At 38.2% G+C, this 18679-nt stretch overlaps 1 long non-coding RNA gene across 1 annotated transcript; it reads right to left on the bottom strand.

Annotated features, from left to right (window-relative positions):
- Positions 1-10544: 10544 nt before the first annotated feature.
- LOC149793165 (uncharacterized) lies at positions 10545-11719 on the bottom strand. The gene is made up of 2 exons (XR_016422537.1): positions 11582-11719; positions 10545-10994 (listed from the first exon to the last, which is right to left on the bottom strand). It is a non-coding gene; the product is annotated as an uncharacterized LOC149793165 (long non-coding RNA).
- Between the last annotated feature and the right edge of the window lie 6960 nt (positions 11720-18679).

Genomic DNA, 18679 nt, shown 5'->3' with positions numbered 1-18679 from the left:
CTAGGCGGGCTTTTGTGCACAGACGTCTGTATTATGGATATCCGATGAAACAGGTAACACATACAGACACAGGTATTCCGATATACAACGTAAAGGCAGATACATGTGTATTCCACATACCCCAGATAATGGTCAATTATGATTTGTATTATATCCAAAGAATACAGTGGAAAATCCAAGTGTCCTGTTTTGACATGTAAAGCGCGTCTTGTAATACAGAGAGAGAGAGAGAGAGAGAGAGAGAGAGAGAGATGGCAGATATTTGTTAGCACTATACATGCAATGAATAGCTGCGAAGAAAGAAAAATAAAAAACTTGTCGAATAAAACTAAAAAATGTATTGATATGATACCGGAGAATGGGATCAACCGTACTGGGCTCGCTTATTGTCGAGATCAACTACAAACAACATAGTTCCTCATCTGTCGCTGCATAATCTGCCATACTTCGTCTTTTAATTTAGCGCGTTCCTATTGGACTCAAATCGAGGTCTTCTTCTGGAAGGCTTAATTTATCTTGGTGGGTGGGGTTGGTTTACTGATAATGTACGTACACATAGGAAACGGGGGGGGGGGGGGGAGGGGGTACCTTGATAATAATTTGTCTCATACGTAACCTGTTCGACTGGGTTCAGTCTGCGTTTGAATTTTAGCGGACACTAGACAAACCTTTTTAAAGTTACGCAGCTTATTTCTTTGATGCAGCCAGACATTCAACATCGTTGGTCTATCTGTTTTATTAAACGCGTTAATATTATTAATTCTTGATCATTTCTGCGTGGATTAAATATAGGCCGTTTTATAAAATTCGGGAGGGGGTGCGTCAAGCGTACGTACGCAAGTGGGGTGTGTGTGTAAAAAAAAGTACGCATGTGTACAGGGAGGGGGGAGGGGTCAAGCTTTGCCAGATTTTTGTGTACGTACTAAATGGATGGCCCCCTATTGAGTTTTTTGGGACTTTTTGACAAAATACCCTCACTGGATACAACAATGGTGACAGGATCTTAATTTTATAACCTTTTTATGTTTGTACAACGCATACCTATGAGTGGAAAGTTGCACTGAAAACCCTAACGTTATGAGCTCGTGCCAATAGAATGTTCAATATTAAGTTTGGTTCTATGTTATTGATCGTTATATTCCTACAATAACCTTGTATATATGAAGGGGACTTTTGAATACTTGTTGATAAAACAGTATGAGGTGCATATTGCACGTATGTACATTTCTCGGGACGTGTTCATCCTTGTGCACGTTTTGATGTACTCATAACGCTATTAACGTCTTATTTCGTCTACATCGTGATCAAACTGGCGAATGTTGAACTAGATCTGCCGTCACATAATTCGTCGGTATATCAGGATATATACTGTTCGTTGTAATGATAACTTAAAGCAAAGAGCTAAAACCATGATCCGTCTTGCGCTTTTCTCAGTTGGAAGCGCGTTATAGGCTGAAATATGTAATTCATATGCACGATAGAGATGAAAAGGATTGGCGTGATCGGGGCAAAGTGTGTGTGTGTGTGTGTGTGTGTGTGAGAGAGAGAGAGAGAGAGAGAATGTACGTGTGTGTGTGCGTGAGTGCGTGTGTGTGTGTCTGTGTGTGTTTGTGTTATTGGATTTGTAACGTAGTTTTAACAATTTTTCAGTCATATCGCTGCGATGTCTGCAGTGTGTCAGTTTATCGTGATGTTTAGCACTGGGGCATAATGCCGCTTGACATATAGCATGATGTCCCACCCAGTCACATTATCCTGACACCAGGCCGACCAGTCCGAACACTAACATCTTAACGCTGAACCCCAGAGACGCAGCTAGCAGTACCATTTTTATAAGTCATTGGTATGACTCGGCCGGGGTTAGAACCTGCGACCTTCCGCATACGAAGCGGACGCTCAAACCACTAGGCCATATGAGCGGTCCAAAGTGTGTGTGTTTATATATATATATATATATATATATATATATATATATATATATATATATATATATATATATATATATATATATATATATATAGAGAGAGAGAGAGAGAGAGAGAGAGAGAGAGAGAGAGAGGAGGCATAGAGAATTATAAATATACACCAGACAGATTAATTACTAGGTAGTCATGCGAGTGTGTCTGCTACACACGAGTGCATATAACACTGACTCATTTGCATCAATATATGGTGATGTGTGCATAGTCTTGATGGAATATGGGCTGGTGTGTGCAGGCAAGGCGATGGGTAGGTATCGTTTACCCTCCGACATGGGTTCGAATCTCCGTACAGCACGAATTAAAAATTATCTAACCTGTATAATTGTGTTATATATATTAGAAAACGCAGAGTAAGATCCCTTTTTGTATTAACGAAAATTTATTAATATATTTTCTCTATCACCTTTACCCAATTCTTGCATCTAGCAATTAACTCGTGGGGGAAAAAAAACAACAAAACAAAACAACGATAACAGAGGCGCATTTGTTTCTTAATGAGAATCCATGAATTTCATCATATTGTAACGATTATTCAGTTTCTTCAGGACTTTGGATTATATAACGTGTTGGTTCAAATAAACACTGTCTCAGATGTCGTCATCGCAGGGTTGCGTGTGATCTTTATGGTTCCTGATCCGGTTCAACCCAAAGAGCAATCTTTAGCAAATAGTTAAGATAAGATGGATTAACTTCAGACCAATTTGCAACCGACCAACAGCCGCCCACCCCATCTAATATTAACAATAAACACACACACACACACACACGAATTTCGCTATATTGCTTAAATATTTCACAAACAAACTTAGAAAGTTACGATGTTTTGAAAACTGCTTAACTTAAGCGGTGAGGGTACAGAATTTCTTCACGGGTCAATCTCTAACATGTCTTGTACAAGCTTCTCTGATCCACCCCATTTCTGGTCCGATGAAATTCGTGAATGTGTAATACGTTAATGAAAATACTACCTTGATCATATTGAATTTCGATATGGTATTAATATATTTAATTTTCATATTTTTGTTTTTGGGTTAGTACATTTAAAAAAAAAATAGTTGTTGTAGTTCAGCAGAATTCGTGGATTAGCTTTATTTGTGTTTCTTACTCTTTCTAGTCCTATTAGAGATCAGCTGTGTGTAAACTGCTATGTTACCCTCTTCAAATAATAATAATAATAATAATAATAATAATAATTATTATTATTATTATTATTATTATTATTAAGCGAGTAAACAAGTTTATAGAACACCTTTCACACGTGTACACAAAATGTATTTGCGCGCGCGTAATAAGAAAGGACATGTTTCGCAAAACATGTATTCTCCCGTGACAGATCTAGAAAGCGAATACGTTGTGTACACATTTCTGGGTAGATCCGGACCTAGATCGATAGACTGACAAGAATTACAACCGTGGATTCGCTCTTCACTAAAATTCCTCTACAAGACTCTTGTTTCAACCCGTCTGATACATCAATATGATCAAGCAAAACCATAGTGGTATGTCCTCGGTCTCGGCCAAAGTTTTCAACACGTCACAGCTTGAAGGCAAGAAATACCTATCTCACTCCAAATTCCACCCCAACCCCTCCTCACAGCCCAAGGTAGGCTAGTTGAGGGGAAAAGGGTATTGATAGTAAATTTAGAGAACAAAAGCAACAATAAAGCATGCAGCTTTCTTCCAACTAAACCTATCACTAACATAAAATGTAGGCAGTGTTCTCTTTTCGATTTCATATCCTGCCAATTTTGCTACAGTGAACATTATTTTTAGACTGTCTCGTTAGTATTGATTACCAATGATAGTGGCAGTCATTACATTTCTTTTTTCTTCTTTCCTTCATCCGCTGCCGTTTCGTGGGAAATGGGGTGGAGATTGTGTTAGGGGGTGAATAATATTGACCTAAAAGTTATAATTTCCCATGCCCCGCCATTCAGGGACGTGTTAAAGCTTTGGGGTCCCGGGGCATTTCAGGTTTGGGTTGGGGGGGGGGGGCAGTATTATATTAGGCATTACACGGTTTAGACCTGTATATGGTTAAAACCTATATATGGTTAAGTACATGTAATGTGTAATTTTATCCACGGCACCAAGGAGCCCATAGCACGTACCCACATTAACTCAGCACTGCCACTAGTACCTCCTCCTTCGGTCAGTTTCCCGTACAAACTATAAATGCGTATACCAAATAAAGCATATAAAAATACGAGTTCCATTTACCTATCGCATAAAAACACCAACAAGTTACCCAAGGTGAATTTTAATTCCCACAACTGTCCACAAAGCATGCCTGGTAATATGTGAATATCAACCGTGATTTCTAAGGACCTTGTATCGAGGCGATATGCAATTATTTCAATTTAATTCTATTACTACAGAACTTTAATATATATATATATATATATATATATATATATATATATATATATATATATATATATATATATATATATATATATATTACATAATCGTTCTTATCTTGATCAGATAATAATGCCATGCAGTGGTTTTCACACAGTCATTACATTGCAAATGTTTGTGTTAGACTCCCAGGTAGCATTGTTTATGAGTAAACAATATACGCCAAAGTTACGAATGAAGTTGGTATGTGCATAAATAATACAGCATTATGAGCAGTGTATCATGTTAACACCCTACCCCCCCCCATCTGGCTTTCAACACTGACATATTATTAGCTCGGGTCGGCTATCATGGTGTGTTCCTGTACTGCCCTAAGTAGCCTTCGCTTGTTGCTGTGCCATTAAACGTCAAACGAAATATCCCCTTTGGTCTACCTGTCTGTCTGTAACTATCTCATACGCATCGGGATAGAACTTTTCTAAAGTTGGTACATATGTCGTCCATGTGATAGCCATCTGCGAGAGGGGTATAATTTTGGGTCCCTCCCAAAGAATCATATCACTGTACCATGTCTGATAAACCATCTAAGATGAATTATACCCACCCATATAACCACCTATTTTACAATACTGTTTATGACGAATACGCTTTGTATAATGCATAATGCAGTTCAGTTTGGGCTTACAGTAGTAAAATCATTATAAAGTAAATGTTTACACTTTGAGAAAGTCTCAATTTAGAAATTGCTTTATACAAGTATACTGTACTCGCAAATTATGCTCAAGGTCTCATGGTCAAAGAGAAAGAAAAAAAAAGGGGGGGGGGGACGAAGAACTCAACGTATATATGCATATTATGTATATAACGATTCGGGTGTAACGGCAGCATAGCGCAGTATTGGCTGTATGGTGGTGATTTCAAGATAAGTTCTAAAATGGATATATAAATAACTGCACAAAGGAACGTTATGGTACAAAGAAAGACTGAAGGGAACTGGAGTGAACTGAACCCACGGAGAGAGAGAGAGAGAGAGAGAGAGAGAGAGAGAGAGAGAGTGAGAGAGAGAACTCAGATTTAAGTGGTAATATATATCTGACAGTCGCCGACAAACGTTCCTCGTCTGGTGACCTTCAGAAATTCAGGTCAACTTATTTTCAATCTGATTAAAATAGATCTCCGTTGTCCTTTGTGTATAACGGTGGAGATCTGATTTTAATCAGATTTACTTAATTTTAGTAGTATATAAAATATAGATTGGTGTTTCGTGTATGGATGTCAGTTAGATTTATCGTTAGCAAACACATGTTCCATACGGTATTTATCAATCAGAACATCATCGTCTTTTTACCAATGGGAATTGCTTTGACATCCTGGAGGAGACTCGACATACTCCCAAATTTCTCCCTTGTTTGCGCTCACGCTTCAATCGTCAGTAGATTGGTACTCTGACCTAGTTTGATGAGCATCTTGGGAGGCCAAGGTACCGGGACACAGGTAGATAGCAGATAATTTTTTGTTCACCGTATGTTTCAAAGGATTCTCAAAAAAAGCAGTGGAAAATATGCAAATTGTAAGGCTTTAGATAGCGATTCTTGCACAGTTATTGGTATCGTTTCGTCTTTCTTATCCAAACTTCAAGGGCAAACATGACTAAAATATTAATACAAGGATGACGCCAGGGTAAGATGGTCTGACCATGTAATGGCGTTGTTTATGAATGTCACCGGAGTGTGACATATATATCTATATCTATATATATATATATATATATATATATATATATATATATATATATATATATATATATATATATATATATATATATATATATATTACGGTGGGTTATATTACCTTATAGCTCCAATTGATATCTATAGGGTAACTTGGTAGGCCCAGTATATATACACACAATTTTTATGCACAACTCTAATACATCGTCCACCTATTTTAAATTTCATAAAACTTAACATACACAAGTGAGTCCATATTTTTCATGACTACAATAAAATATAGCATTAGAATATCCTTCACTTGACCTGAGAAGTCAAAGGAAGTCCTTAGCAAAAGAAGTTTATGGACCCCTATTCCCATTTTCGCTTTTCGCTAGCTAAGGTTCCAGTATGGTAACCTTATCTACACCTTGGCAGATCAGATATTTTAGTCCTTTGTCCTAGCGACATCTATTTGATTTCTTGAGTTGCCTCCCTTTGTATGTAATGCCGACTAACCAATAACAGCAGTGCAATGTACATCGGCTGAGCATGGTGGAGGCAGTTGACTTATAAAGGATATTTTGTCAGTATAACATCGAAAGTATGACTAAGTACCAGCGGGAAACTTTTACAGGTGTATTTGAGTGAAAGGTATTTGTACAAACACTGATCGGCACTGTAAAATTGCTAATTTATCACTCCATTAAAGTTTTGTGCTCGATCATTTAGGAACAGTGTTCAGATTGAAACAACTTAATTTTGATTGGATGCAGTGGCTTGCCGCCGCATCCAATAAAATTCACAGCACAGAAATATCTGCTCGAGACGCCAAAGGTTATGGATATGTAGGTAGGGTTATCATACCGGAACCTTGGCTAGCGAAGATGTCCTATACCATATTTATACATGCATTTTTTCCATGTAATTTTCGATACAACGTGATGCTCAGGTTGCAAACGCAAACGTAGGCAATACTTTAAAAAACAACAACACATGTTGTACTAAACAGCTTCATGCAATGCAAAATAGTTGCCATTCAAGCCGTTATTGGAGATATTCTACTTGCCTTTAACCTACGTATCTACTTTTGTCGGTGGCTATCTGTGCTTCCTAGTCCACTATTGGTTTTTCACTTCTACATACGCGAATTATCGGTTGTTGACTTGATGTCAAATGGCAAAGCACCTCGATCATATGCTATACCAGCAGAAGTTAACAAAGCTGGAGGCTTGCGAATGGCACAGAATCTTACGTAACTCTTCCTGTCAACATGAATTCAAGGAACTATACCCGAGGAGTACAAAGTTGCATCCATCATCTATTTGTAAAAGCGGAAAGGCAGCAGACAATCATGCGACAACCATCGGGGCATCTCCTTGCTGTCAATAGCCGGCAAAATACTTACCAGAAATCTTCAGAGTCGTTTTGTGTATCACGCCGAGCAAGAGCTTCTGTCAGAGAGTCATTGTGGCTTCAGAAAACGACGAGGGACCACAGACATGGCGTTTACAGATCGTCAGTTCCAGGAGAAATACCAGGAACAGAACTCCAGCCTGCACACGACATTCATCGACCTTACAAAAGCCATCGAAGCAGTCAGCCTTGGTGGCACTTCGAAGATCATATCAAAATTGGGCTGCCCAGATAAATTCGTCATGATGGTTCAGCATTTTTATGATGGCAAGCTTGCTCGTGTCGTTGACGACGCTGTCATCTGAACCATTCCCAGTTATCAATGGAGTCAGTCAGAGTTGTGTGTTGGCCCCAAACCCTCTTCGGTATGATATTCTCTACAATGCTTACTGATGCCTTCTGTGACGATGACACTATGATCAACATTAAACCGGACTGACAGCAGGCTCTTCCATCTGAAATGACTACTGTCGACGACGAAGTCACATGAAGTTAATGTTTGTGATCTCTTATTTGCTGATGACTGTTCCCTGAATTCCAAATCTGAGTCTGAAATGCAAGACAGTAGAGACTATTTCTCCTCACCTTGTGACAATTTCGTTCTCATAATCATTATCAAGAAAATAGAGGCGATGCACCATCCTGCACCAGGAAAGCCTTGCACGGAGCCTACAATTATAATAAATGGCCAAACCTTCGTGGCAGTGGACAATTTCGCCTATTTCGGCAGCACCCTGTCACTTGCAGACAATATCTATGATGCAACTAACGCCAGAATTGCTACAGCAAGCATGACCTTTGTTAGACTACCTGTAAATGTGTTCGAACGCAGAGGTATCAGTCTACAAACAAAACTAAAAGTTAAAAGTCTATAAAGCTGTTTTATTGCCGACCCCACTGTTTCAGGTGCCAGGTAAAGAAAAAGGGCTGCCTGAAGAAACCGATGAGGATAAGATATCAGGATATGGTCACAGACACTAAGCTTCTCAAAGGGGTATGCATTCCAATCAGCATCCACACTCTGATGATGAAATCAAGTTGAGGTGGGCAGACCACGTCACCAAGATGTAAGAAGGGCGACTGCCATATAAAATCTTCTACGTCGTGGTGACTGAAGGAAAGCAATCTCGTGGTGGTTAGAATAAATAATAATAATAATAATAATAATAATAATAATGACGACTTTGTATAGAGCCTAATCTTTAGAAGCTCTAAGCGCTTTACAACATTAGACAACACCTATAAGATAAAAAAAATATAATGATATGATTACAAAAACAAACACCATGAAATTAGAAAACATTAAAAAACATGCTGAGAATATTTAAGGTATGAAACATTATTAGGTCTTTAAGTTTGTTCTTGCAGTCGAAATAAGTGAGTTTTGAGAGCCCTCTTGAATGTGATCGCTGTGTCTTTGTGTCTAAGTTCAGTCGGTAATTCATTCCATGTTGCTGGGCCCTGGTATGCAAAAGAACGCTGTCCATATGACTTTGTTTTCATAGTGGGAATAATGAGTATACGATTGTCAGAAGAGTAGCGTAAGTATCTTGCTGGTGTGTACACATGGGTGAGGTCGGATAGGTATGTTGGACTAGAGTCTGACAGTGAAACGTAGCACAGAGAACAAATGTTGTGGTTGATTCTGGATCGAATGGATAGTCAGTGTAGGGTACAGAGCAGTAGGGAGGTGTGCTCTGATCGTGGTACTCTAAGTATGATCCGAGCAGCTGTGTTTTGAAGTTTTTGAAGTTTCTGGAGCAGATATTGAGATGAAACAGACAGAACTGAGTTACAATAGTTCAGTCTTGAAAGTACTAATGAACACACAAGTGTTTTAGTGGCAACAACTGAAAGTTATTTGCGAATGGAGCTGATGCGTCTCAGCTCAAGATATGCAGCCTTGCATATGTTCATGTCATGTTGGTGAATGTGAGAGTAATGTCCAGATTAACACCTAGGTTTTGTACTGATTGTGTGAATTTAATGTTGGTGTTGCTGATATTTATTGTTTGAGGTAAAGGATGTGAATGAGAAAGTCTTTATGTTGTAATCAGAATGGCCTCAGTTTTATCATCATTCATCTGCAGCTTGTTACATGTCATCCATGATTTCACATCAGAAATGTACATCTCTACACCTTGGATGGTAGCATCAACTTCAACTGGGTGGCTAGATTTGTATATCTGGGTGTCATCAGCGTACAATTGGTGAGACACTGGATGATGATCTATGATACTTATGAGCGACTGAGTCTACAGAATGAAGAGAACAGGTTCAAGAACAGACCCCTGTGGAACACCACAACATAGATCAACTGGGCTGGAGGTGTATTCCATTTGCAGATACAATTTGTGTCCTATGACCAAGTAGGACTTGAACCACAGTAAGGCTGTATCATGAATGCCAAATACATGCTGGAGACGGTGAAGTAAAATATCATGGTCTACTGTGTCAAATGCTGCAGACAAATCAAGGAGGGTGAGAACTGTAATCTTTCCGCTATCAAACGCAGAGAGAATGTCATTAACTACTTTTAGAAGAGTAGTTTCAGTATTGTGGCAAGGGCGATATGCAGATGGTACATTGCTAAAAATACTGTTTGAATTCAGATGAGATACAAGCTGGGATAGAACAGCCTTTTCTAAGATTTTTTTATATGAATGGGAGATTAGAAACTGGGTGGTAGTTCTTGAAATCGTTATGGTCTTGTGTTGGTTTCTTCAGCAGAGGCTTTACAATGGCAGTTTTGGAAAATGATGGGAATTCCCCGGATGAGAGAGAGGTATTAATAACATCAGTTAGTGAAGGCAATACTGGATCTAAGTACTCAAGCAGCAGTGTTGTTGGAATTGGATCAAGTTCACATGACTTTGGTGCACGCTTCATCAGGATTGTACGTATATTACACGGGGGGAGTGAATGTCCCTCCATATTTGGTTTTCGTTATCTAGGGGTTGACCGCCCTCGATGTTATTGCCCGGTTCGAGTAAATGGAAATATAAATGGTGAAACTTATAGGTGGAATAGATAGAGATCTGAGCAGGTATATAGAACAAACCAACACGAGCCCCCGTACATATAAACAAACAATTTAATCACGTACATACAAACACTGTGAAAATTCATTACATCAGGAGTGTACTCTGCTTTTAGAAATTTAACTTCCACCGAAATACAAAGAAAACGCAAATAGATCTAAATAAGATAGCCAATCTGTTACTGATAGATTTAGTTCATCATAAGATCGAGTGAACAATCGAAGTCAACGTCTTGTATGATTTCATAACCTGCTCGTCCTCAGTCTGTTTTTGCTTCCTCTGTCGCTGTTCGGACCCCTTGGATCTCGGGATGATACTTTCTACCACCCGTCTCAGGACACTCAAAATACTTCTTCAGAGATTAACACGTCGCAGGGTTGCGACACAGGATTATATGTCTCACTGCCCTCTTCTCTATGCTTCTCCGTATAGGTCTCAGAATAACATCACACATTCGTTCATACGTCTCTGGAGCTATTTTCTCCCTTTTAAATAAATATAAATAGAGACAACCTAAATTTCCCGTTATTTATGAAACGGTTAATTCTTCATTATTCTCCCTCGTTATCAGATTTCACTATCAGTGCTAAACAGACGCTAAGGCTATCAATCGACTCCACATGTCCTATAATGACCCTAGTTAGTCAAATGGCTAATTCGTTACGCCTTGACCTTACACATTACCACATACACAGCGAATAAATAGGATACATCACGTCAATCAATTACTAGGTCATTTCCGTCAATACACACTTATTCTTAATCATACGTGAAATCTTCTAAATTCGGCGAATTCACACGGATTCTTGAAATCATATTAACTAATGTAATGCATTAAATTCTTAGAACATAATTCTTATGCAAACAAGACGACAAATTCAAACAATTCGTCAAACTTATCTAAAGAAGATTAATGTACAACTTCCTATGCATGAACTCAACACAGTTATACTTCATAAAGCAAATTATTACACGAATGTAGAAAAAAAAAAGATTCGTGCAGATACAAATAAATAACTTCAGCAAAGCATTATATATGGCATCAACAAATTACATGGAATTGTCACACTACCTTTGCCGTCAACGTTTTTCCTCCCCCTAATCGGTAGATTAGTTCGTCGGTTCCTTTCGACAATCGTCCCCTTTTTTTGGACAACAGTTTTACGGAAATTTCTTGCAAATTTCCGGAGTCATAATCTTTGGGTCTCCTCTTGTAGGAAAAGCTTAGACTGATTAAAATTCGATGCGGGCTATATTAAAACCTATGAAATTTTGTGTTGGAACACGCCCTCTCATTTAACGTACCAATCAGAATCAAATATCTCTGCCGCCTTTTTCCAGAGGCGCCAAAGTCAGGGTCAACTTGACCCTGGTAGTTTGAGTAACAGAGTTTCTGCATTCTCTCAGTTGTGACAACTTTACCATGAAAATGAAGTTTTCCTCGTCCTAAAGTGTCCGCCTGGCTGCTGTATAAACAAATGTTTAATTAGGAACAGAATTCACCCTCTAAAGGACATTACCGTACACGGTAGTATGGCGATATGATACGCGCTTGTCTCCATAAATCTAATTAATGGTTGTCTGGTCTCAGCTAATGTATTCTTGTTAGATCGACATAAAATTTGCCACTTCACAACGTACGAAATCCATAGAGAAAGGTTCAAATGCTGCTAATGGTTGCCACTCAAATTCTGTATCCCAACTGTAGGGCGACGACGAGTCAGTTCAAAGTGTGGTGTCAAACTTATCTCTAATGGTTTGTAAGAAATTTGCAAACATGTCCGGAAGGTCGACTGGAGAGAAGGTAGTTGGAAGTGGTGTAGAGTTGTTCCTTGACATTAGCTTGTTAATAATCTCGAAGAGCTCTTTGCAGCTGGAACTTTCCATGATCTTAGTAGTGTAGTGGGCTGATTTCGCTGCATGGACTATATTTGTGACATTCTTCTTAGCGGTTTCATATATTTGCTTATGAATAGTGAGTCTGGTGGAAAGCCAAAGCCTCTCAGCTTTTCGGCGGTCTCTTTTAGTAGTGCGAAGCTGGTCCCTAACACTGCTATACCATGGAGAACACTTTTGAATTGATACTCTGCACTTGGTAGCTGGTGCATGTTTGTCGAGCAATGAACGCAGGCAGTTATCAAGTTGTTCTGCTGTAGGAGGTAAGCAAGTTGTTAAGTTAGCTTGGATGTCGTGCATTAGTTTGGTTCTATTTATCATACGGAGGTTTCTCTTAGTAGCAGATAAAGGTGGAGGGTTAGGGACTGATACGTCAAGATGGCATATAATGCAGAGGTGATCTGATGCAATGTCATGGGATACCAGGGAAGACCGTAGAATGTTATAATCAGGTCTATGAAGAATCCAGTCTAAAATGTGACCATGTTTATGGGTGGGTTGGTTAACTGTCTGTTTGAGGTTGAAAACAATAATGGAATCTATAACCAGGTTGCCACCTATCGAATTTCCACAGTCCAGGAGATTCGGAAACTGCTCCAAAAAGAGAGAGTCAGCCAGCTAGTTTTTTCTACTAGGAGGAGGGCGGTATAGGCAAAAAAAATGGACTGACCTTTGCTCCAGTGTGAGTGTGGTTTGGACTAGTTCAAACCATGTGTGGTCGAAATTGAATGTTGTGGTGTGGTTAAGACGTTTTATCATGGAGTTCTTTGTGATGACAGCAATTCCACCTCCGCGAGAATTACGGGGGAACGACTTGATGGAATAACCAGTGGGTGTTAGATCCGCACACTTGGGCTCATCGCTTGATGTTTTTAGCCATGTTTCTGTCAGGAAAAAGACTTCAGTATTCTGGTCGTTGATAAAATTAACTATTTCTGTGCGCTTTTCCGGTGGTCCTACTGACTGAACATTGAATAATGCAATACGTAGAGGTATCTCCTGGATAGTTGACACAAAGGTTGACGAATGAATAAGCATTTGAATTAGGTTATCTAAATTAACGGTCGATTTTTTTAAAATTGTTGAGCCGAGATAAGGGAGATAACTGAAATTCTGTTCTACGCCTGCCAGCTTTGGAACAACATTTCTTTTCTCGCTTCTGTTTACATTTAGGTAATGATGAATTTAGTCCCATTTCGTTTAGTCTAGAGCGCAGTGTAGTGTGGAGAGCCAAAGTGTGATCATTTAAAGCAATTAAAGAGGGTCCGTCGTAGCATAAACGGGTTGACTGACGAGTATCACGTGATGGTGGTTTGTTCAAAAACAGTGGAGCAAGACAGCTGAGAAAAAGTCTAATTGTTCTCATTTCCAAAACAAGGAGATGAGAGAACACATACGAATTGAACAGCCAATACATAATGAACACAATAACGTAGATGAAAACAGGCAACAAGCACAAATATCATGAAAACGGCAATAAAAAAACGGAACAGCTGCTTCAAGCCGGTTAAGCGAAAGATTCCCTCATCTCCGAAACACTTAAGCAATGACCTGGACCTTGGGATGATCTCAGACAGGATCGATCCACTTGTCGGAGTATCTTCCTTACGGGACCTGCAGACTATGAACGGAGAAGAATTGCAGAGGAAATTTAGAAACGCGAGCATCGGAGATATCGTAACTGCATCACTTCCTCTATTATTCAAGTAAACCCAATGGTTTTATCCTGTCAGGTGTGACACAGACAGTTCAACGCACAAATTGGCTCGATCAGTAGTTACTCATGGACTCACAGAAACCAAACCAGTTAGTAATGTCATGGTCATCTTCGAAACCTAACGAAGAACACAACGCGAAGTAACTATGACAGGTATACATGCCTTAAAATTTAAAGAATTAACACAAGCCAGAATTGATAAATTGATAAATATGTCCAAAGGCATTTTACAGGAAAATATACTGTCCAAATAATTTGACATAAAGATGACAATATACCGCATAAGTATTGAGAGTATGATAGGATGAAGTTAAACCGTAAAGAAATATAATTCGACACAGCGCTGAATGAAATCTAAACCCCGATATCCAAATATACATATACATGAACCTTTGATTTTTAGAAACATTCAAATAAGGACTTGGAGGATATCAATTCCTCCACACCCTGTCTTGTACTATCCCGTATTTGTTATTAAGTTTACAGTGGGATGACGTGGGTAATTTTATCATATCCAAGATGACGCCTGAATCTTTTCCAAAGCAGCTGTTACTGTGTATCTGTGTGTGTGCCCACTAAAATTCATATTAAATATGAATCCTTGCATTTCGAGTCCAAGCTGACATTCACTTTCCTCAGTATACACAACACTTCTCTGAAACAGCAGTATGGCGCGATTAAAAACTCCGGCACTTTTGAAAAAGCAACGCTGAAGAAATTCCTCTGTTTGTTGTTAACTAACTGAGTTACTAGTTTCTAAGAAGTTTGCAAGATATATAGTTTCTGGCAGTAATTATTAGTACGAACAAAATGTACACGTCCACGTACATATAGCATTACAAATTAAAGTAAAATTTTAGCCGATGACTTTATTTTCTATCCAAAAAACTAAATTCTCCTGGAATATCATTGGACTCTTAAAACATTGTAAATTTAGATATCCGAACTGACACATCTCAATCGTCTAGACTGTAAAAACGATCCTCAACTAACTTTAGAATGTTATTTCAGTGGTGATAAGGTAGAGTAAGAACCATGTAATGGATTTTATACAGGTGTCACTTATTATCTGCAACATAAACAGATTTTACATATTCTAAAACTTAGATACAATTAACTTGGTGGCTTAAGTAACGACTAAAAAACTCTTAATTTGTCTAAATTATACTAAAGCATCTCCTCTGTTTCAGATAAAGACTATCGATGATGTGTGTGTGTGTGTGTGTGTGTGTGTGTGTGTGTGCGTGTATGTGTGTGATTTGGATTTTTTAACCTAACTTTAACAATTGTTCAGTCATATCGCATTGTTCAGTCACATCGCTACGATGTCTGCAGTGTGGCAGTTTATAGTGATGTTTAGCACTAGGACATCATGTCGCAAAGATGTAACATCATGTCCCACCCAGTCACATTATCATGAAACCAGGCCGACCAGTCCTAATACTAACCTCTGAATGATGAGCGTCAAGCAAGGCAGCTGCTTGTACCATTTTTGGAAGTCTTTGGCATGACTCGGCCGGGGTTAGAACCCACGACCTCCCGCATCCGACGATAATGCTCTAACCACTTCGGCCACCGGAGCTGTCGAAAATGGATGATAAGGCGCGGGAGGATTACATGAAATGGAGTATGAGGCGGGTGATGATTACCGAAATGGAGGATAAGACGAATGAGGATTAAAGGACACGGAGGATAATAAGGTGCGGAACGATTAATTAAATGGAGGACAAGGCGTGGGAGAATTAATATAATGGATGGGGGTGGGGTAGTATTAACGGAAATGGAGGATAAGGCGCGGGAGGATTAAAGCTCATTTTGATATGGTTTATACAATAGCATGTTTTATACTAATGGTTTAATGGCGTCAAAACAGTTACTAAGACATTGTTTGAAAACAACATCTTTCAATTCAATATATCATGTCGATCAATGGTTTAGGGAGAGGGACGAGGTGGGTGGGTGAAAATATTGTTCATATTTTTTTCCAGAATGGAAAATTTCAATTTCAATAAGTAATAAAGAGTTAATATTTCGAGTTTCACGATGCATTCTTAACATTTCGAAATTGGTCTTTACTTTCAGAGAAAAAAAACAACAAAAAACATACTTTATTTTAACTGTTTTTTCTTTATTGCTGTTTTCATTTATATACAATTCATCATAAACACTACTAGTGTCATCACACTGTCCGTTCTTCAGATTTAGAAAACATATTACATGTTCACTTCCGTATCTATCTGTTCATTCTTTAAAAATTTAAGAAGATTATTACAGTTAACTTTCGTTACAATAAGATTCGTTACATCGGAATGTTCGGGTATCGAGTACAAATTGGAGGTACAAACATTTTAACTTTATAGGTTTCTTAAACGGAATATTCTTATTTCGAAAACAATTACCGGTAACACGTTACTTTTATATGATACTATTTACAAAATCATTTTCATTCCTTTGGATTTTGCCCTGGCTTAACCGACAGTAACGTACATATTTTAGTCCTTGACAGATGATTTTTAAATGTTGTGATCTATGAATGAGATTTGAAGAAACAAGAACAATATAATAATAAAAGATTTATGTCTATTTCGATATCATCCCTTTTGACGCAAATTAAATTAAGTTCGGAAGGTATTTCGGACATTGTAATGCAAAATTACTCGAAATCATTATAACATGTACCCCTGATTAGTCGAAATGGTACACTGTCATTCTGGCGCAGAAGTAAATTATTGCCTCATGACGGTGTAGGCGGATAATTCCGTATTTTATTATTCTTACAAGAATTTAAATAGGATAAGGTGACAGTCGCAGATCGGTGCAGTGTCACATTACTATATATTTATTTTTTTGTGCACCCCAATAACGCTCATGTGATGGCATTCATATCTGCGAAGCCATCATTTGAAATAAGTCTATGCTATGTTCCAAAAAGTCCCATGCGTATTGATTTTTTAATCAAATTAAATTAACAAGATCTGCATCAGAGAATTTTGACGGTAACTAAAATCGCCAGTCATGGCCGTCTGACCGGGAAACAACTTTTACAATCAATGGCACATAGGACAACTTAAGTCCACACCGCATGCAATTCGAATTTTCGAGAGTCACACATTTATATTGGCTAAATCTAACATTATCTTTTGTAGGCACGGGATATATTGTACTCGATTCGCCTTTTGGTTTAAAGGGTTAACGTCACTGATTACTCGGAACTTGTCGGTTCTGGTGGATACAGAGGTAGATTATCTTCCGTTGTGAACCGCCTCCTGTTTATACTATCCGGTAGACTTTTAGCATGGCACTCTGGCCTCCCGAAGCATCATGGGAGGCCAGCTAACCAGGCTTGTAGATTTTGAATAATGAGTTTGCATAATTGATAAGTATTATTATTTATATTTTGTTTTTGTTATTTTTTTTTTTTTGTTGTTGTTGCTAAGACAAAAAAGTTTACTATCTTGCAGTTACACTAGCTGGGTAATAGTGAATATTCATCCATAACATAATCGTTTGTTATTTCATATTTTCGTTCGCCTTTTTTCTGTTAGGCGTGTTATCCGGATGGCAGCAGCACATATGAAATAAATATAATCTAGAAACAAGCCAAGCTTGAAGCTGTACAGCTGTTAAATATCTCCGTGAGGCATTGCTGTTCCCAGAATACCTCAGCATTCCTACACTTTGCAATGAATAGCTTTTACTTTTTTCAGACGATCTTATATTGAATTAACAGCTGAAAACGCTTGCTTGAGGCACTGTCATAGCTCTCCGTCACAAAGTCTTTTCATTTAACATGTCATATTATGAACGACTGCCATCCCGATAACACGCGAATATAAGTATGGATATTCTTCAAAGTTGCATCAGTAACACATACGGCCATTACCCTATACATCAATGGATTTCGAAACGACACCTACTAGTTCAATTTAAAAGCGGCAACCATTTTTTAAAGGACAGTTAATGCATATAGGGTAGGCAATTACTAGACCTGATAGGGCGGCAACTTGCGATATCATTAATATATCCAGTTTATTCCAGATTTTGTGTACTTGACCCGCAACTATATGAAGTGACCCTGTGTCTCGATAAAAGTTGTTTCAAAGTAAAACTAAAAGTACTTTTTTATTGTTGTAAACAAAATCTTCAAAAATTCGTCTTGTCTCAGTTTTCCTAGCCACATGAAAAGAGAAATGCAAACCTATATGCAATACTTGACTGAGGTTATAGATTCGTCAGATGGTTGACAGTGGAAAAAAAAGTGTACGCAAGCAAGGTACTAAAAGAACCAGTTTACACCTTACTTTAAAAGAATACATATACCAGCTGAATAGCCAGTCAAGCGTCAGTGCCACAAGAAAGTCATATTATACCTACCCACGATTGAACATTTCCTCTCGGTAACAGACAGTAGTAGTACAAATCGTGACAAGATTCTCTGTCGATTGTGCACGATATATATATATATATATATATATATATATATATATATATATATATATATATATATATATATATATATATATATATATATATATATATATACACACACACATATAT

This window comes from Sinohyriopsis cumingii, chromosome 8, assembly GCF_028554795.1.
Source record: "Sinohyriopsis cumingii isolate HCF-2022 chromosome 8, ASM2855479v2, whole genome shotgun sequence".
Taxonomy (NCBI): Eukaryota; Metazoa; Mollusca; class Bivalvia; order Unionida; family Unionidae; genus Sinohyriopsis; species Sinohyriopsis cumingii.
The sequence above is the reverse complement of the archived record's forward strand: the minus strand, read 5'-3'. Positions and strand labels throughout refer to the sequence as shown.